The 22,628-nt window shown below is 31.8% G+C and overlaps 1 protein-coding gene across 1 annotated transcript in view; it reads left to right on the top strand.

The window, feature by feature from the left end:
* The window catches only part of wb (wing blister), a 179,989-nt gene that overhangs the window by 119,116 nt on the left and 38,245 nt on the right, over window positions 1-22,628 (top strand). The gene's annotated exons all lie outside the window — the stretch shown is intronic.

Here is a 22,628-nt window from a genome sequence, read left to right as displayed (position 1 = left end):
CGATTCCCAAGGGGGGTAAAATAAATACAAGTGAATTTTTCACTGTCATATTTATTCAATATTACCCTGGACTGGTACCTGAAGCGGAGGGCTGATCACCTTTCCTTCATGTGTAAACGATCAAGATAACACTGCGTTTATATGACGCAGTGCCCTATGCATCATTGGGGTGCGGATAAGGGTTTTATTATATTATTAATCATTATTTAATGAGTACAGTACTCTAGTGCCTATTTAAATCAATGAATTCAATTAAAAGGGACAACTTTTTTAAAATAACATATTGTATTGATTAATTCATAACGTATCCATTTTTTCACTATCGAAAGTCATATCATAAGTCATAGTCATCGATAGGTTTAAGTTTTAAGGTACAATATTTATATTGATTTATTGATTTGGCATTTAATTTGTAGAACCCCATTTTAATTTATGTATTAATTTTAAATTTGTCTCCCATAAATTATTGCTGCACGTGTTAAAACTGTCACTTAGAATTGTATGGCTACATAAGGACCGTAGTCCATTTGATCTTCACATTCGTTTGATAATGCCCTAACAAGGCGAAACAATTGTCACAATATAATTTTGTATGTGTTTTTGTTAATAAAATACAACTTAGTAGACTCAAAAAATCTGTGTTTGATTTAAAATTAATACAATATTTATAACTTTTTCTGTACAATTTGCAATTTGCAACGTAAAATTACATAGGCCAATAAAATGAAGAAATAAAATTGGTGCCCGAAATCCAACAACTGATGTAAAATGTTTTTAATGTGCCAATTTTAAAAACGTCACCAGTTTTTTTCTATCAGCTCTTGTTTTTGAGAAACAGGTAAATAATTGTTTTTAAATCTGATACTTGTTAAAATGCTACCTGGGTTCAAAAAAAATGAAGTTGTGATTGATGGCTGGGCCTGAATATGAATTAATTTTTTTAATTGTTTAATATATGCATGTAATGTTATGAGGAATTTCAATATTAGCTTTATTCTTATATAAAATTGTAAATATTAAATTACATAATACGAGTAAATTTGCTATACATCGGCATCGTGTTGATTTTGAAATCGATATTGAACAAGCTAATTGAGTTTATCGAGATATGATATCGATACACAAATATTTAATTAAAAGTTTGTTAACAAATAAGTATTTTATTTAATTAGGTAGTTCTGGTTACTGCTTATACCTTAGTTTAAACATTCCTTACAAAATTCTAGCAGGTACTACAGGTTTCTGGTGAGCAACTTGTCAAAACTACGATAACTATAACTCACTCGATGAAATAACACATTTAACAAGATAGGTAAACTACCTATACACATATGTACCTACATACCTTAAGATAATATACTCGTGTGAATGCCTAATATTGCGTAATGGTGTGATCGCAGCATCTGAGTTTGTTTGGATAATTAATTTTGATCACCAAAGGGAACCTAATTACATTCATCACTGATCAAATACTCAAACAGCCCAGCGGTAGTCGGTGATGACATCGTCCGTGTAAACTGATGATCGATCTTTACACATGCATATTATGTATTAAATAAGGGTTTGAAAATAATCGATGCGATGCCTGAATGTATGAAGAATGAAAAGATTCTGAGTGAATTTCAAAATAAATGTTTTGTATACCGTAAAAAGATGCAAAATGTATTAAATAAAGTACCTAAGTGTAAATAATAGTTTATTTTAAATGTAATATAAGCTTACTGAAAAAAAAAATGCATTTAAAAATTACTCTCACATAACACGAGAAAGCACCTCCCAGCAAAGCGCATAAATCTCACCAGAACTACAAAATTCATAACATAGAAACACATCAAACAAAACATACCTATTTTGGAAAAAACTTTGATTATTATGCAATAACGTTGTGCAAGCTGCTTCCACTATCAATTTTTTTTTCAAGCCTTTATCCGCACCCAATGGTGCATAGGGCACTACATCATATAAACGCAGTGTTATCTTGATCTTTAACACATAAATGAAAGGTGATCAGCCCTCCGCTTCATGTACCAGTCCAGGGTAATATAGAATAAATATGAGAGAGAAAAAATAAATTATATTTATTTGACCATCCCCCTGAGGATCGAACCCTTTGCCTCCAGAACGGTAGCCGATCGTGCTAACCATTACACTACCGAGGGGGACCTGCTTCCATTATCCATTAGGTCATCAAAAATTGAAACTAAACATATAAGAACTATTCACAAATGGATGATAAAAGTGGTTAAAAGTAAGATTCGGAATCTTTCGAGTGGTTGGTTACAGCTACAAAGCTATTGGTTTTATTTATTATAAAATCAACCCATTATAAAATACCTATACTATAAGAGGAAGACCGAAAAAAGCATGGCACGATCGGGTATGCCAAATACTTGAAAGTGGCCAGGTAGGAGTCGTAACAATCGGCGGGTATGTATGAGGAGATGCATGAAAGTAGAAGAGGCGAAGAATGTTTGCAAAGACGAGTGGTGTGGCGTTCTATTCTCTCTACCTACCCCTGCGGAGAAGCGGCGTGATGGTTAGTTAGTTATTTGTTTTTTTTTATATAAAATACCTCTTGATCGTTTTTTACTTTAGATAAATGGTTCACTTTAAGCTTTTGTACATTGCTCTGTACGCAAACACGTACCACCTTTTTTGTACAACTGTGTCTACAGTGTACCCGTGATTTTACTTATCGTTATTGATCTACATAGTAAATTCTAAGCATGTATGTTCTGTTATTGGGCCATGTTACATCGGGCCCGTGGCCCATGTTATGACAAGCCCGAGAGAGCCCAGCGCTTTGTGGCGCGCCGGCCGCCTGTGCCTTTATTTGTATACTGCGGGGCCACTAATGACCCCGCTGACACAACCTCTAGGGGTCAGATGAAAACCAATTAATTACAGCCCATTGTTCCATAGAAATTTCACGTTCGAAATTGAATCGAGGAGATGATTGGATAACGTTGAAAGTGAACAGATCTCCGTTTTGTACCGATTTTGCTCTTGTCAACATACATTAGGGTGGGTCGATTCCTTGTTGACTTCAAAATCTTAAAAAAAATACAAATGAGATTTATTACATGTTCTTCAACAAATCCGAGATATTTTTTTAATGTGTAATCAATCTTGGCCTGTCTGATAAGAAATTTTTCAAATTTGTGATTTTAGAATAAAAATATTTGTATTTTTAGTTTTACTTGGTAAATACCACTATTTGAAGCGTTCTTCTGACATTTGATACGTGTTTTGACGCATTCAGTATCATTTTCAAACTCCGAATGTGAAGCTAAGTCTAAATTTTAAAATTGTGACCTTAGGATGTTGAAAAAAATTGTTATCTGTGAAAGTTTGTCATATTTCACCGAGTATGGATTTTAAGTCCCGTTTTCGATTTCCAGGGGGGAAATACAAAAACTATTACTATTACAAAATAAATACATATTAGAGTAAAAAGAAAATACTTAAATTGTATTTTTTTTACTTATTACCCTTATCCGTACCTAATGGTGCATAGGGCACTGCATCAAATTGACGCAGTGTTATCTTGATCATTACTTACATGAAGGCAAGGTGATCACTCTTGCGCTTCAGGAACCAGTCCAGGGTAATATTAAATAATTATTACAGTGTTACATCACTTATGTTTATTTTCACCTCCCCCCTGGGATTCGAACCCGGGACCTCCAGCACGGTAGCTAAACACGCTGACCATTACACCACGGAGGCGGACGTATTTTTTTACTCTAATATATGTATTTATATTGATTCCCCTGAGAATCGAACCGGGACATCCAACATGGTAGCCAAACGCGGTAACCCTATACTATGGAGGCGGATAAAATATTATACCTAGGTATAAATTTATTTTAAAAAAAAACTAATAAGTAATGTATTTTTGACTTCGATTGTACTTACATGTCCCCGTAATCGTATGTAAGTACATTCATACTTCACACATTCCTTTGAGGCGGCCAGTTGCCTAAGATCAAAGTGTAGCATATAATTGTCATAATGGAAAGTCGCAAATGATACCTGTGTATTATCTCGTGCTAAAACAAAGGCAATTCACCATGCCTGCTAAGTAGTTATATCAACCCAGGTGTGAGTATGGTCAGGGACGAAAATTATCAACCACGTTGTTGTGCAAATATTCAGATTTTTTTTTAGCCAGATATACGAACATACAATACTTTCTTCTCTTTTTTTTTAAACCCCGTATTCACGGGGTAATATGGCAGTCTGGGCATTTGCCCAGACTCATGTAAGAATGTATTTATAAGAATATGGATTCTTCTTCATCTATGTTGAGATGTCAAAAAATAATTTAAAGAAAAACTCCTTATTGGAGATAATCCAGATTCGTGGACAAATATTTGGACAAAATGTTGTATACGAATACACGGTCCTGGGGATTTAAAAAAATCAAATTTTGAGTCAAAGAAACATATTAATCAAACCCCAGTCTAATTATGTCGGTAACGTCGAAACCCGGTCACGGATCAAATCAAATAAATGTGGATTTTTTTTGTAGTTATTTTATTATTTATAAATTACACACATATAAAATAGTTATTCCGAAGTGAATTTTGGGAACAAAGTAAATGAAAATTTACTGAAATCAATCGTAGCAATGAAAAGTCTAATGGCAAAAGCTAATCTAGCAGTGTACAACGAAGTCCTGGTACCAACCTTAATGTATGGATGTGAAGCATGTAGTGTCTGCGGAGAGTTGGTTATTTAGTTCATTTATTTCAAAAAAATAGAACTAACTAATTGAATATTACTTCAAGTCCGCATTGAAAAAAATCATATGGTGATTCCATTATCTTCTTTCTATTTCTTTCAAATATTTTTTTTTTATATTTATAAATAAGACACCATAGCAATTTTGCTTTAGTCTATAGTTTCGAGTGTTTTGCCTAGAATTTTCACTCATGAATTACAATAAATTATAGTGACTTAAAACATAAAGAGTAAATCCACTCACGAGAAGGTATAGGCTAAAAATTTATAAAGTTGAAGCCTAAGTAGGGCCACGATAAGCGGTGTTGCAAAAGACGTAGCTAGATTTCAGAAAAACTTGGAAGTTAGGTAATTCGATAAAAAAATTATATAGTTGACTTGATGATGGAAAAGTTATTCTGAAGCCGGCAGTCATGAAGAAGTGAGTTTTTCAGTGGTACTGCACAAAGTGAGCGATGAATGGATAAGGAGAGTGTTAGTATTACTTTACGCTATGTCAAAAGTTAGTTTGCTTTTGTGCAGAGTACGGCGTGAAAGAGCGGGATTAAATATTGACGAAAAGCCTGAAACCAGTTTTGAAGAGACGTCACAAGAAAATAAGTCATTTAAATGAGTTTTGGTTTTAAGCTCTCCGTGTAATTGGATACGCGGCCCGTGGGGCATTGGCTCTCCTGTGCGGTGTGCGGCGTGTGTAAACACTAACATCCACATATTTCGCACCTAGCAGTGTGGAAATAATTAGATTATTGGTGCTATTCTCTAACCCGATCATTATATATTCATTGGCAGTGACAGGTATATTGAAAGCTTTTAAATGTAAATTCACAGTAAAATACAATTTTATATTGTTTCACATTTTCAATAAATTTCACAACTTAGTTTTAAAAAATTGCTTTGCAAGAGCAGATCTGTCAGGAAACCTAGATGCTTCTGAATCTGATCTGGGCATGCGGTAGAACAGCTTTCAATGTAGTTCATTATACGATATAGGTTTAATTTAGTTCCGCCATCGGCTTAAAATTAAAAGGGGAAAACTGCGACATTTTACATGAATGCTGTTTTTTAATTCACTGAACGTTTTTAAGATTACCATATACCATTGATAAATGGAAATAGGTCTTTATCTCATTATTGTATAAGTTGCAAAGCTTTGACTTATTCACTACGGAATTTTTCACAAAACGTGCAGTAAAGACTACACGCTTCTAACTCGCAAACATCCAATTCAGTAAGCGATCAACTGCGCGAGAAGCCAGACGTATCTCTGCACATTTTTTTTCTTAGAACATTGGTGGTTGGTTTTTTTTAGAATATATGTTGAAAATAAAATTTTAACATTTTATTGTTACTCCTTACCTTTCAAAAACTCTTTTCTTTTCAAAACCGTATATTTATATCGAAGAAAAACTTATTTTTTCAATAGAAAAACGATGTTTTAAGAAGAAGAAAAAAATCAATAAGTAGCGGGGTATTGATTAAGTAGCCTTTAACTGGTAGCGTCTGTTATTTTTTTATTTGTGAGTCTATCAAGAACTAGACAATTTGAGATTACATATGTAATATCCTTCTAAATATTTATATCTCTTCACCAAATCGCAACTTGTGACATTCGTTATAAAACCTTTATTTTTTTACAACATTTTGAGTGTGTCCAAATACTTGTTCACAAAATCTGGATTATCTCCAATTACAGGAGTTATTTTCATATTATTTTTTGACATCTCATCAAAGATGAAGAAGAATATGGAAGTCTGGGCATTTACGGGGCTTACGACCGTCATAGGCTGGTTTGAGTGATCACTTTACACACGTGTAACATTCACCAATTCTACCCATTATTGACAACCACACTACTCAAATTCTTGGAAGTTCTATATATATGAACCAATTTAGAAACCTTGTTCATGAATCACTAAAACTTCACTAGAGACATCTATTGGTGAGATGTAAAGAAGCTTTTTATTAAGAAAGTATTATTTTAAGAGTATTATTTTATATTAAGAGAGTAAAATTTTTATTAAGAGAGTATATATAGAGCTTAATAAAAAGCTTCTTTACATCTCACCAATAGATGTCTCTAGTGAAGTTTTAGTGATTCATGAACAAGGTTTCTAAATTGGTTCATATATATAGAACTTCCAAGAATTTGAGTAGTGTGGTTGTCAATAATGGGTAGAATTGGTGAATGTTACACGTGTGTAAAGTGATCACTCAAACCAGCCTATGACGGTCGTAAGCCCCGTAAATGCCCAGACTTCCATATTCTTCTTCATCTTTGATGAGATGTCAAAAAAAAATATAATAATAATAATAATAATAAAACTTTATTTTTTGATGAAATTATTATTTTCTTAAATTTATTTCGTAAATTCTATTAATACGGAGTGCATGGAATTTATACAATTAGAAAAATAATCTGGTTTTCAAATTGAATTATCATCGAAAAAGCAAAGGTATACGAATAATATGTTATTTAATTATTTGGCAGTAATTTTGTGGAACAACATGATGATTTAAATGTAAAACTAAAAATTATAAAAATTTTACAATGCTTTTTTAGTTCATTAATGTGAAAACGACTAGTTTCGATTAAAAATATTATCATTGAGAGGTGAAAATACAATATAAAAAATAAATTACATTTTATATTTTCACCTACTGATAAAAACATTTGTAATACTCAAGATATATTATATTTGCAACGTAAAGTTTTGAGAATATGTCCATATATCTATTCCAATACCTATTTACTTTTTAATGTTTTAAATATTTGCAAGGTGGTATTTTTATTCTTGGTATTTTTCGCAACACTTGCGTAGCTATCTTAGAATATACCTGTTTGTTGAAACAAAAAACGTCATACATATTAATTCGTGGTATTCCAGTCTCCAAATATCTTAATTGTTTGTTATATTTCACGCGAGCAATTTATTAATTACTAATTTTATTCGACATACATTTTAAAATGAAGAGATCATTTAAAAAATACATACTATCAAAAGTTCTCGCAAACGACACCACATTAGGTCTATATCTCCATCCTAAATATTTAAGTTAAAAAATCCCAAATTTTACTTAGTTCATTATATAATATAATATATACATACGTGTACTTTTGGATTGTCCCCAAAAATTTTAACACATTTCTGAGACTGATTGTGTAAACTTTCTAAAATAGGGATTGAGACAAGTGGTGTAAATCTTGTATTTGAAATTATAAAACAAAACATAAATTTTATTACAATTATATATTTTGGAAATAATATAACACTCTAGCTAGAATGTCGAAAAAGGCTTCATAGTTAAGACTTTCCAAAAATAAAATTGCTGCCATTTTTTAATTGATATTTTTTTTTTTACAAATTTCATACTGAAATAATATTCTTTTTAATACCTACCACATTACTGCATACCCTTATCGCAGTGTAATCTTGATTGTTACTCACATGAAAGTAGGTTGATCACACCTGCGGTGTGGCGTTCTATTCTCTCTGCCTACCTCTGCAGGGCAGCGGCGTTATAGTAAGTTATTTCAATGAAATTTATTTCGACCCCCCCGAGAATCGAACCCCGAGCCTCCAGCATGGTAGCTAAACGCGTTAACCATTACACTACGGAGGCGGACAAATACTAAATTAATGGTTGATTCGTGCAATCATTTTAAGGAGAATCTTTATAGAGGCGTTGAATGTTTGACATTAATTTTAAACTTTGTTTAATCTAAGGCAAAGTAACAACCTAATGCAATTATAATTCCTTTAATAAATGTTCTAGGACTAGGAATCTGTACTGTACAAGTTTAAACTAGGAGTTCCCGGAACAAGGAAGTGCATAGATTCAAATATAGATTGAGCTGCACGTGCGATAATTCATCTTCACTATTTCCCTTTTGTTATGTAGTTAGTATGTTTGCTTAAACTTATGTTTTCACTAAAAACTTTCAGAGCTATGATATATAATTCAAGTGTATTGTTAGTAAATGTTTTTTTATTAAAACTCGATTAACTGAATTAAAACGTTTTTCTACTACATATATGGTGATTCAATTTAACTATTTCTTTTTTAATTAATGACTTACTTAGTAAATACCACTATTTCTTCAAATCTACTGTGACACGTGTTTTGATGCATTCCGCATCATTTTCAAACACCGTATGTGTACGGTGTTTGAAAATGATGCGGAATGCATCGAAACACGTGTCACAGTAGATTTTAAGAAATAGTGGTATTTACTAAGTAAAATATTAATTATAAATGGATAGATTTTACCACAAAGTGACTGCCGAATCAATTAATGAAATTAACTATTTCTCTTTTGTTTTGTATTTATATGTTTTCTTTTATTCGATTTTTCACTGGAAAACTTTCAGAGCTATATATGAGTTCCAACAAAGGAATAAGAAATTAAATGTGTTTTTAGTGAATAAATACATACTATTTTTTTTGTTATCAAAATGAATTAAAACATTTTTCAACATGGGAATGTAATTGAAAAAAGTTAATCTACATTCTAATTTAACGCTCATAACTTCTACGCAGAGATAAAAACCTGTTATCATCATCAATAGTGCAATCTTTTTCTAAAAATAATTACGAACAAATTGTATAATTCGTATTATTTTGGTTCTTTTCAATTACCGATATACCGGTACGGATTGCGTAATAGTGTCGATAATAATGAAAATAATGAAATTAATACAGGGGTAAATGAGTAATAATACATATTCTCATATTTCCCATTACGTATCGCTGTTCTCTAGGCATCGGCGAAGCACGCAGCTAGATTGCTTTATTAAATTATTATCGGCAGACGAGATATAAATCTCGATTGCTTAATAGACGTGCACACGGTAATATTTATTATTATTAATAAAATAAAAGTTCATTCATCAGAATGCAGAGCGTATCCGAAACCGGCCGCCATACATTACCGAACCGGTCGACGCTCGTTCCGAATCCGGACTTAGCGCTGAACGCTGAACACACCATCGCTCTTTACAAGTAAAGCTCATTCATAGCTAGGGGTGATTTACAGAACGACATGCAAACGTGGTTTTTCCTAAGAAAAAATATCAATTATAAGTTAACGTTGACAAAATATATTGATGTACAATTATTCAATGTGAACCAACCTCCTTTCCTAAAATATTACATTTTCGTTATAAACATTATTTTCTGGTATTTATTGATTTGGCGTTTAATTTGTAGAACTCCATTTTTATTTATGTATTAATTTTTAAATCAAACACAGATTTTTTTAGTCTACTGAGTTGTATTTTATTTAAAAATAGCACATAAAAATTAATATTGTGACAATTGTTTCGCCTAGTTATGGAATTATTAAACGAATGCGTTTCATTCGAATGCGAATTGTAGACTCAAAAATCTGTGTTTGATTTAAAAATTAATACATAAATTATTTACTGGTTTAAATAATGCGTGGAAAGTACTCGTATGACATAAAATATATGAATTAAGGAATATCACTCATTTTTATAAGACATTATGTTTAATTGTTTAAGTACATTTTTTGCCGTCGGATTTTTATATACTAAATTTAGTTATTAATGTTTTGATTTTAATGAAAAATTTATGAGTTTTATTTCATTATGAGTAAGAATAGTTCTATGTTAATTTACTTGTCAAACATAATATTTCATATGTGTGCGATTAAAACATATATTGGTTTCAGAGGTTTCACCTTTTTATTATTATTTTTTTCAAATCAAATCGTTGTTTTTTGAAGATTGAAAATTATTGAACTTCTGTAAATATAAAATTGTTTAAATAAATCAAAGGATTCCAACATTTTTTTCATTGAAATGGTACTACGACAGTTTTCCTCGTATTGAAATAATTTATTAAATTTCCTTTATTATCAAACTTGTTAAAGTTGATAGTCACTAAATTACCTTGCCCCTGTTGCTCATAACTGTATTCATATTAATCACAATTTTTAAAAAAATTAATGGATTTTGCATTATGCACTTAATGGTTGTGTAATATTGCCTCCCAGAACAGGGTCCAATTGGCGTGGGTGTAGGTAAAAGTAGACTGTCTCGAGACGCAAATTTATGTTTACACTTTACACACACGTTTCATAAACCAACGCATTTAATATATTGTAATTCTCCCTTTACCGGTACTTCCACACGTTTGCATTTCATTTTCATTCGTAAAACTTATATTTATCATTACATTATGATATTAATTTTATCTTTTGTTTTTAAAATGTCCAAAAGTATCAATATTCCTCCATTTGCGATAAAGATAAAAAAAAATTAATTTTCTTCTTCTCCGTCTTCTTATTCTAGATCTTGGTGATCTTTTTTTCTAGAATGTTTTTCACCTGGGAAGCTAAAGTCCAACTATCTCTCCATCTCTTCGATGGTCTTCCAGTTAGACGATGACTTAGTGTTCTTGGTATCTTGTTCGCCGTGATGTACAGGATTCTAGACATGTCCATTCTATTGACGTAGTCCCTCCAAAACCTTCTTCTATTTCTACTCCATCGGACGATAACTTATTTCTAGGTCCACCTGACATCTTCGATTCTTATTCTACCTCTTAGGTTCTTCATTTCAGATGGTCTGAGATGATTTTTGGTCCTTGTTGTATCAGCTTTTGTGTCTACCGCCTTAGTCATGATTGATCTCACATTTGTCACGTTATATACTATGTTGATTATACATTTTTGACATCTCAACATAGATAAAGGAGAATATAGAAGTCTGTATTTACAGGCCTTATGATCTATCATAGGCTGGTTAAGTAAACACTTTACACACTACAACATTCACTGTTCTACCCAGGACAACCATATTACCCATTTTTTTAAAATCTACTACATATTTATATTATTAATCTCAACACGCTATACATGTTAGTTCACTAGAACCACCTATGTTTGGATGAAGAAAACTTTTATTTAACAGAGCTATTCAAGACTCTTTCATTTATATATATGTATATATATATACAAGATCCTAACCGGATATTTTTGCATCCAGGCATACGCCTTAAAACACGATAAAAAAAATTATTCTGCTTATATTATAATTGGACCAGGTTAGTTGATTAACATTTATTTAAAAAAAATCATACATCTTAATTCCGTATTAAAATAGTAGTCCGCATAGAAATACACGGCTACCAGAACCAATATATCCATTACAATATAGACATGAGAGATTAATTTTTTAAATGTGTACTTACACAATTGTACGTTCAAATCAAATAATTTCGTATATACGTGATGTTTATTTTCCACGTACTTTTTAAACGGAAATGTTTGATGTTGTCGAGATAAATTTTCTACCGAAGAGTTATGTGACACCTGATCCTTGTGAGACGCCCCCGCGGAATCCGAAATTTTACGGTTTATTTCCAACTATCTATGGGCATTCGCAGAACCCATTCACTCGCGTCCACCTGTGGGCGGCCCGCCCACCTGCGCTAGGGAGAAATTCACAAAACGACTCCTTGAGAAGTAATACCATGGTACTGCACTCGAAGTACTCCGTGATAAATGACTACCTATTGCAAAACGTAAAAGCTCTCTTAGCTTAATATATTTTTTATTTATATTTCGTTGCTAGAATTTAATAATCATATAACGCTTAAGGGGGGACTCGCAAACACACAATTCAGAAAGCGATCGGCTGCGCGAGAAGCCAGACGTGTCTCCACGAACAATTTTTATTTTTCAATAAATTCTTCTTCTTCTCTTCTTCTGCTTGGTGTTGGTCTTGTGGTCTGTTTTTAAGCGGTATTAGCCTCCTGCGATGTCGATTCCCAGCTGTCGATGTGTATCTTTGGTGATCTTCTCGGGAGGTGTCTATCTTGGGGTTGGCCGTACAGTGCTATGTGGGGGAGTCTGGATGGTTCCATTCTCCTCACATGCGCATACTATTATCTCCTTCGTTGCCTTCCCCACCAAAGACATCTTCGATCTCGCATATTTCCCTTATCCTGTTTCCCTAATCCTGTTGTTTCTTTGTCTGTCTCGTAGACTCTTGCCGGATATGCTTCTTAGAGTCTTCATTTCTGACACTTTTAGAGCGTTTTTTGTGACTACGGTGTCCGCTCGACTTTCGATTCCTTATGTCATGATGGGTCGCACAAAAGTTTTGTATATTTTGGATTTGCTGCCTATCTTCATCTCAGGGCTTTTCCACATAGAATTTTTCAGACATCCTGAGATGACTGCAGCCTTGTTTACTTACCCCATCACTTCACATCTCAGATCCGCTTGTCCACACAGGTCCACACCTAGATATTGAACTTTTTCATCTGTTCTACTGAGACGCCATCCACAGTCACGCTACATCCCACCGAGATATGAGAACACTATTTTCTTAGTCTTTGTAGCTGATATAGTCATGTTGTATTTAACAAATACAATTTTATTAAAAAATAAATTTAGGAACGACCCCTTTATTTCGATGTACGCAAGATTCTATTTTTTATGCTCTGGAAAATGCCTGAAAACATTATTTCAAATTTTAAATAACTACAACAACAAATTTTAAATAATATACTAAACTGAATTCCTAGCTAGAACTGACAAAACCCTTTTGTAAGTAATAAAACAGAAACCTATATTTTTTATAAAACCGAGTTTTTTCTTAATTATTCTATCCAAATGCCTGGATTTTGATTATTTTTTATACCTGTTATTTTGAAAAGATACAACATATAATTAAAATATTTCGTATTTAAATTTATCAAGTGTGTGTATTATCATCTTACGTCTTAATATACCTGGTTTATAATATGTGGCGTCTTTTGAGAATACAGGAAATCTTACGAAGAGATCGATTCGACGCGCAGCTTACCATAAATTAATAATACTTGAGCAATCTTATCAGAAAGAGATAATCTTATCTTGATAAATTCTATTGAATGTACGCCCAATAATGCAATAAAGTTAACATTCAATTAGTACCTACACACAATTACTTCTATCTGAGAAACTGGTTAGTTTTAGTAGGTTCAAACTGGGTAGCTTTCTTAAATATTAATTCTAGCACATCATTTTATAGAAATTAATTCACCGAGCTCGTTTTAGAGTCGGTTATTATCAATACAAAAATAAACAATTTGTTCCGTATATGATTTTTAAACTTTTTTTATCAAAATCAGTGCTGTTAAATGGAATTTTCTATGTTATATCATTGAAAATTCCTTAAGGTATCGTAACAAATATTGCCGGTAACAAACTTTTTGCCGGTACATATTAATGTATTATCGCCAAAATATAATCATACCTACCATCATTATCTCAAGAGTGGAATTATACAGCTTCCATCTTCAGACTTTCATCTACTTTCGTATAAAAACGATACATGAACTGTCTTTAACTAAGACAACAGAAAAAAATGGTTTAGCAATAATCCTATACATCCCAGTTTGATGATGTCATAGGAGGATAAACTGATAATGACTGTTTTTTTAGAACATTAGTAAAAAAACATGAAAATATCAATTATTATTTTATCTGCAACATAATTTTTTTCTATGTTTCATTGAATTCTTTTGTACGTTAAACGTTATTCTTTTGTACATGTTTATGTCACTGAACTCCCAAACTATTGATTATTTTTATTATTGATATTGATTATTTTTTTCCGTGTGTTTGAGTGGATATCTCAATAATTTAAATTTACAATTAGACCCGATAGGTTGCGCTGCGACTGGTTTTAGGATTTTTTATTTCATTTTACTAACGAAAAAAATTAGTTTTGAAGTATTTTTGTATATATATAATAACGTATAACCTAAAAATTTCACTAGTGATTTAATAAAGGTCTAAAAATATAATAAAGATTTTCTTGAATTGCAAAACAAATTTTGCTCTCAAGAAATACATATTTTGATTGTTATATTGGTCTAAAGACCAATATAACAATCAAGAAGATTATATAACAATCAATCAAGAAGTTTTACCAAAATATCCCTTTTATCTTTATTGAGAAGATAATTATATTTACCGCTTTTTTTCATGTAACGCGGTGGAACTGCATTTTGGCACCCTTTGGCACTGATGACGTGAAGTGAGTTCCGGGACCTTTTTTGTTTGAAAATCCCTTCTTATGTATTTAAGAAAGATACACATTTTGTTACCAATTTTCCTTCCCGTCATATCGGTTGATTTATTAATCCCAATCACGGTGTCACAGAGTGAATTACCGTGTGTGTTTTGGGTGCCTACCTCGGTGGCTTTTATAAGGGGGTAGAATGAAGTTGCAAACAATCCGGACGTAATTTATGTAAAAATGGCGGAAGTAATTCGTTCCCCGTTGCCGCAGGCTCGATCCCCAGCGTACGGGAGAGTTTCCAGCGGACTTTATGGAACCCACATCGGTAATTTACCGTATACAATCAGTACCTATACGGTAAATTACCCAAGGGCATGCGTGTTCATTCACTTTGTCCACTTCGACAAATTAAAATTACTTACATTTTTGACATCTCAACATAGATGAAGAAGAATTTTGAATGCAATGCAATGCACAATAAAAATAACATTTAGGATTTTTTTACGGAGTGTGTGGAAGTTTTTGGTAAGGGAATGTAATTAATTATGAGTATTTTAATGTTTTAGAAATTAAAAAACCCTAATGACAAGGTTCTTGTCGAAACCGGTAGGTTAAATGTACTAATAATAAAAAAAAGTTTTTTTTTTATTTTATAAACAATTTTGAAGTCTGAGTACTTAAAAGGAGCAAAGGAAGACTGAGAAAATCAAGTATCTCAAATCCTTGAAAGCGTTCAGGTTAGGGAGTCGAAATAATAGGCGGGTACGTATGAGGAGATGCATGAACGTGGAAGAGGCGAAGAATGTTTGCAAAGACAGAGTGGTGTGGCGATTTATTCTCTCTTCCTACCCCTGCGGGGAAGCGGCGTGATGGTTAGTTAGTTAGTTATTTAGGGTATTTACAGGGCTTACGACATGTCATAGACTGGTTTAGTGTTATTGTAATATTTATTCACAACATTTACTACTTATGTATGTTCCAAAATCTGGGTTTCTCCACCTAGGAGTTATTTTTACATTTTTGTCATCTCAACATGGATGAACTAAAATATGGAAGTCTGGGTAGTTAGAGAGCTTACGACCTGCCAAAGCCTGTTTAAGTTTGTACAACATAACTACATTTTCAAATACTTGTTCACAAATCTGGGTTTCTCCACTTTGAGTTATTTTTACATTTTTGACAGCGCGAGGAGTAAGACGTATCTCCGCGCACATTTTCTTCTAGAACATATATTTTTAATTATTTTTATCGTTTTTTTTTAGATCTTTACCTTTCGATATCTCCTTTCTTTTAAAAATCATAAATTCAACTCGAAGAAAAACTTATTACTTCAATACAAAAACGGTGTTTTAAGCCAAAATTACAATTACGTTAAATGTTACCTGGGTTCAAAGAAAATTTAGTTGCGGGCAATCGATTATCCCGCCTTAATTTTGAGATGTAGTGTCCAGGCCTCTTAGGGTCCATATAGCATTCACATTGACGCAATCAACAAAAAATATTATTTTGTGTCGGTTTAGATTCGAACTTGCGATAAGATAATAAGTTTTTTTTCTACTTATTTTAACATATGTACGTATAGGTGGTATCTTTAAGTAAACACGTAACTCACAATTCATTCAAAAACAGTTAAACATCCGTATTATGCAAATTCGCCTTGTTAAATGTTTTGTAACATTTATGAATGAAAGCGTTGCATGTTTTTCCTTTTAGTAGTGTGAAAACTAAGGCCACCATTCAACTTATATGGAGAGCTGTTATAGTATGTTATGCTAATATTTTGTACGGAACTTAGTGTAGAATTTGACATTTATTAATTGCTTTAGCATAATTATTTATAGCTTTGGCATTTACTTTATTAAATAAAACAAACACTTGTATAAAACCACTTTTGAATTTATTAATATAAACAAGACTAGTTTCGAGATCTACAGATGTTATCATCAACGGGTGAAAATACAAACTGCATCTTTTCATTTTGTAACTGGTATTTTTCACATTAATCAAAACAAAAATGTTTTCACCCATTGGTGCTCAGGGCACTGATTGAAGCAGTATTATCTTGATCGTTAAATACATGAAGGACATGTGATCAGCCTTGCGATTCCGGTAACAGTCCAGGGTACCTAATATTGTATTAAATATACATTAGTGTGATTTTTTTACCATCCTAGGAATTGACCCAGGGTCTAACGCGCTGACCACAACACTAAAAAGGCGGACAAAAAAGAGATGTAACGATAATTTATTTGCAGTAGTAAATAAATGTTCATCGAGCATTTAATATAAAATATAAATTAGAATAATGTGTGCTAAATTTTGAGGGGCCAATTGAATTTAAATAAATAAAGCATATTTATTATAAAATATTTGAATTTTCATCAGTTGATGAGAACATTTGTAGTTCTCAAAACTAGTCATTTTTACCTGAAAAATCTCATAAGTGATCTTATACGTGAATTTTAATTTATTTTAAATCGCCTTGTTTTTTTTCACTAAGTTAGTGCCAAATCCATAAATAATATATCAAATAATTTCTGAATGCCCTAACTGAACGGTTTTAAAATAAAATGTTATTTGATTAAAATTTTTAAAACTTGTAAAATTAAAACGTAACTTTGTTTTAAAATCACTTTAAAAGATTTTGAAACAAAGCAACATTTTAATTATAAAATGGAAAATCACATAGTTAGTGCTTCAAATATAAATTATATTTTAAAAATAGATTTAAATAAATATCCAGCCGCTTCGACGCGCCGCTTCCAACTATTTAATTATTAATGACACGAATTATAAATCACGAAAACCAACGTTCGTTTGTATAAATAATTATTTCGTGTGTATAAATAATAATAATAAATCGATTAACCACACATCGACGCTTCTCTAGTAGGTTTTAGCTGCGCGGTAATTAAAATTCCTTCCGTGGAGTTAGTAAACGTATCGGATTTCAAAATTGAAAAATGTGTTACTAATTTGTTTGATAAAAATAAATTCGATACGATAGTTGAGGTGAAAGCCCCTACCTGTAGATAAAGATACTGTTATTTCTCAATGCCTTATGATGTGTTCGTGGAAATCGATGACCCAAGATAAGCTGTCGATAATTTAATACTGTATATAATAAATGTACCTAGGAACAACAAAGAAAATGAGAACAGCCTCCTATTTTTATTCAGCACTACCGTTTTTCCCGTTTCAAGACGATGTCTTTTTTTAATATGTTCTATAAACGTAGTATACTTATATCGCTCACTCCTTTCAAGAACGTCATATATCAAAATACTTGATTTTTCAGGAGAACGTTTTTAAAGTTTAAAAATAAACTGCAATGTATTAAAAATAAATATCAAGCCACTTATTGAACTTTTTACTGAGCAATATATCTTTTAAGGTAAAATTTGAAGGTTTTTTCTGCATTTGAAAAATATTTAGTAAATTTTAAAAAAATTATTCAACTAAACCGTTTCTTCAAAATGCAAAAACAACACTTTCTGCCCTGTAGCTGGTAAATATTAAGTTAAAAATATGCCGCTTTTGCTGGGATATAGTACATTTTCTGGGCATTCCGAAAACATGCACAGCTGGAAATTGACGATTTTTGATTTATGACGTTCTTGAAAGGAGTGAGCGATATGGTACATACGTAAAGAAAACGTCTTAGTCGACATCTAAACACGAAAGAGACGTTAATGTTATTTCAACGAAATCATTTAATCATATCGAGATTATAATGTAAATACCCCATTTAGGAAATTACATTGATTTTTTTTTCTTTTCCTTAAATGACTTCTCATCATTCTCGTAACGACATCATCAACCCACACAATATTTTAACCTAAGTAGGTATTATAAATGACTTCTTGAAATTTAGTTATTATATAAACTTACTTCTCACCTTATTCCCTTGCTTATACTGTTTTATTTCCAATACGATTTTATAAAGAATTCTTTTAACAATATATCATACTTTAAAAAATATATATTTGACAACACAAGACTTGAGATAAATGTAAAAGAGGCGAAGATTATTTGTGAAGACAGATTAATGTGGCGTTTCTTTTAACAGTGAAATTCATTATTATTTCACGTTTTCAAAAATTCATTATTTTTTAAAACAGAAAAAGCATTTTATATATATAAAGGTACATACATGATATTCCCAATCAGTCATTTGAATTTTACTTTTTTTACAAAAATATAAGTAATGTTGGCACAAAACCACTCGTCGTATTTTTTCATTATAAAAATGTTATTTTTGTTTAAAATAAATATTAATGCAACAAATATAAATATTTCGCATTAGAAAAAAAACGATACGATCCAAAATCCGTGAATTTCTCACGAAGAAATATTCATCAACGTCGCACAACGAATATTCAGATGACATATATTTCAGAAAACGGATTTACTCTGTCATGCCCGCAACTTAATTGCTAAAATGTAATTTGACAGTCAGAGTGGTACCTGCATGGTTCACGCACATGCCCGTCCGAATTCAGCGTTTGTATTAAATTTTTCCATTACCTTTGACAAGCGTCAAATTAGAATCCGTCACATATGTATATAATACACGCGTTACAACACAGCGTTTATTTCCTATTAAAAAGCACACTCGAGTCAGCAATAATAGTAGAATAATTCTAGTATAATCAATTAGTCGCGCGTGGATTTTTCAACTCGAATACCTTATCCGATACTAATCTCCTGGTAAGACGTTTTGATGATCTGAGTACATCTCTGATTAAAATCTACTTTGCAGTCATGTTTTTAACATGTCATACCTTGATTCATTCAATGAAATCGTACTTTCAAATAATAATAAAATAATTTATTCATGACAATTATACAAACATACATTTCCTATCCATGTTCAATCAGGGCATAGTAGGTACATTCGTTTCCTACCACCTACTTTCATATACCTTATCTTCACCTATGGACTTCGGTCTGCGGTCCGGTCATTCAGAAGTTCTATATCACTTTAGGTATTTAGTCATTAAGACCGGATCAAATGAACGATGAATCTTTTCGGATATTCTGTCACTCGTTCATATCGTCAACGAATAAAAAAAAATCATCGGAAAAAACGCATTCCCATAAGGAGAAGAAGAATTTATACAAGTATCACCAATTGTATCGACAAAGATCATCACCAACCAAAAAAAGAAAATAGTTTTATGCCGTGAATATTCACACTTTTTCCTTTAAAATAATCCAGCAATCAGTTTTTAGCCCCTGGCTTCTAATTTTTTTACAAAAAGTATCAAAGACTACTTAAATCACATAAAAGTTCGTACATAGTACAGAGCACGAGATAAAGGAAATTAGAAAAATGTAAACTACTCTTGAGACCATATTTTGTAAAAATGGAGCTATTTAAATTGGTTATATATTATTATTATTATTGTTTTCAACGAATCGGTGAATGGATCAACGTTCGTGAACGATTCACTCGAAACTGGGATCCGGTTATTTAATCAGTGTATATGAACAGATCATTAAAATCCGATCATTCGCGAACGACCCGCATCTACCATTATCTGATAGGATAACAACGTCATAAATCAAAAAACATGATTTTCAGGAGAATGTTTTTAAAGTTTAAAAATATAACACAGTGTATTTAAAATAAATATCAAGCCACTTATTGAAGTTTTTACTGTGCAACAGATCTTTTTAGGTAAAACCTGAATGTTTTTACTCCATTTGAAAAATATGTAATTTATTTAAAGAAATAATTAAACAAAACATTTTTTTCAAAATGCAAAAACAACACTTTCTGCCCTGTAGCGGGTTAATATTAAGTTGAAATTATGCCGCTTTTACTGGGATAAAGTACATTTCCTGGGCATTCCGAAAACTTGTACCACTGAAAATTTACGATTTTTGATATATGACGTTGTTGACAGGAGTGAGCGACGTGCATTAGTTTGATTCAGCGTCGTTTGAATTGCAAAATGTTAATCTTAGACTAGATTTTTTTTAGTTCATAAAACTTATTTGAACTGTGCCTTCCTTCTCGAGGAAATAAGGCAATTATTATCTCACGTAAAAAAAAAAAAACACGAAAAACGTTTGAAAAAAGTTGACTATAGTATCTTATAAAGTGTGGTATTCGTAAATTTAAATACACCAATGACATCACATTTCGAATATAGCCACATTGTTCCATGTTTATTTACTATAGGTCTCGCGGACGCAGACGTGCTAAAGTCTAAAACCTCCAAGTACACTGACGTAGGCTGTATCTTGAATTACTATCGCCGTATCGTATCTCAGTAGAAGGCGAACATTTCAGGGCCTAATAAGAACATAAAGAAACCAAAGGAAATTTACTGAAAGCACTTAGCAACCGATACTATAATTTAAAACACATAGTTTCCATGGCTAATTCGTAGTGCGTGGGACTCGGTGTAGATTGACCGGGAATGGAATATCTTGACAATAAGATGAATCTACATATTTCTGGATTAAAATAATCACTTTGTGGTCGATTTAACGTGTCTTTGAAATAGTATAACGATATTTAATAAATAAAAAAGTATTACATATTAAAACATATTTTTTTAACATTTGTTTTTTTTTTATATTTAAAATATCAGTATGTTGCGCATTCAATATTTATAAATATCTGACCGCACTACAATCAGCCATACATGTAAACGTATCGAAAATCGTACTCACTTGTGGAAGGTTCTGAGACCATTGCATATATAAAGGTTTGAAGAATTAACCCAATATGGATGTTCAATAATGGACACAATGATGAATGTTACACAAGTGTATAAAGTGATCGCTTAAGTCAGCCAAATGCCAAGTCGTAAGTCCTGGGATGCTCAGACTTTCAGATTTTTTTCATGTAAAGAGGAACGATATATATTTCTTATCAAATTGAGACATCTATAACATAAACAGTACTCTTATTTTTTTTTTAATTAACACACCCAAAACCAATTAATTTCTTTTTAATTGTGCTTGGAAACGCGTTGCTGTGGCTCAGTCTGCTTAAATGGAAAATAAATAACATAGAATAAGTACATTTTAATATGCTTCTCTTCACAATGCTTGTGAACCAATAAAAAAATTTAAAATATACGCAATAGAAATCATTGAAAATTATATTTAACAGCAGCTGTCAAAAAGCACACTATCCGCCATAAGCAATGTTTAGTATTGCGTATGTTACTGTTACGTTCAACAGATTGCGCTGCCATTGCGGTGAAAAGAGGTATTTAAAAACAATTTTACATATTGTATGGAAAACAACTACCTCACTAATTTATATTGAGCATTTAAATTATTTTTATATTGATTGATACAATGTTGCATTAAATTCAACTTAAGGATATTTAAGATTTTGAATAAATTAATATTTCCATTTTTATTTATAAACATAATATTCCTAATGATTATATTAATAATTTTATAAACCTGGCCGATACATATTACAAATATGTTAAAAGCTTAAAATCAGTTGAATTTTACTTCACTAAGAGCGTAAAAGAAGTAACATATTTTGTATTCAGAGATAAATGTTACAAAGTGGTTTTGTTCCCTCAATTACTTAAGTATGAAAATTATTGAACAAAGTATGTATGAAAAGTTGTTTTACATAATTATCGCGGGCTCGAGTGGAGAGAAGAGCTGCATAACTGTCGAAGGGCTTAATTATTTCCATACTCAGAATGGCGAACGATTTTCAAGGAATCCATTGTACCGCAAGATTTTATATCGCGAAGTTCTTTTATAATCGCCTCACGATTAAATACTGAATACCGTACACTTTATCTTGAGAATTATCTCTATTAATTAGACAAATATGCATGTGCTAAATGTGTG

The sequence above is a fragment of the Brachycentrus maculatus genome, unplaced genomic scaffold (assembly GCF_059751285.1).
Source record: "Brachycentrus maculatus isolate JH-2025_06_01 unplaced genomic scaffold, ASM5975128v1 h1tg000267l, whole genome shotgun sequence".
Classification (NCBI taxonomy): Eukaryota; Metazoa; Arthropoda; class Insecta; order Trichoptera; family Brachycentridae; genus Brachycentrus; species Brachycentrus maculatus.
Note: the sequence above shows the minus strand (reverse complement) of the source record. Positions and strands in the feature narration are given on the sequence as shown.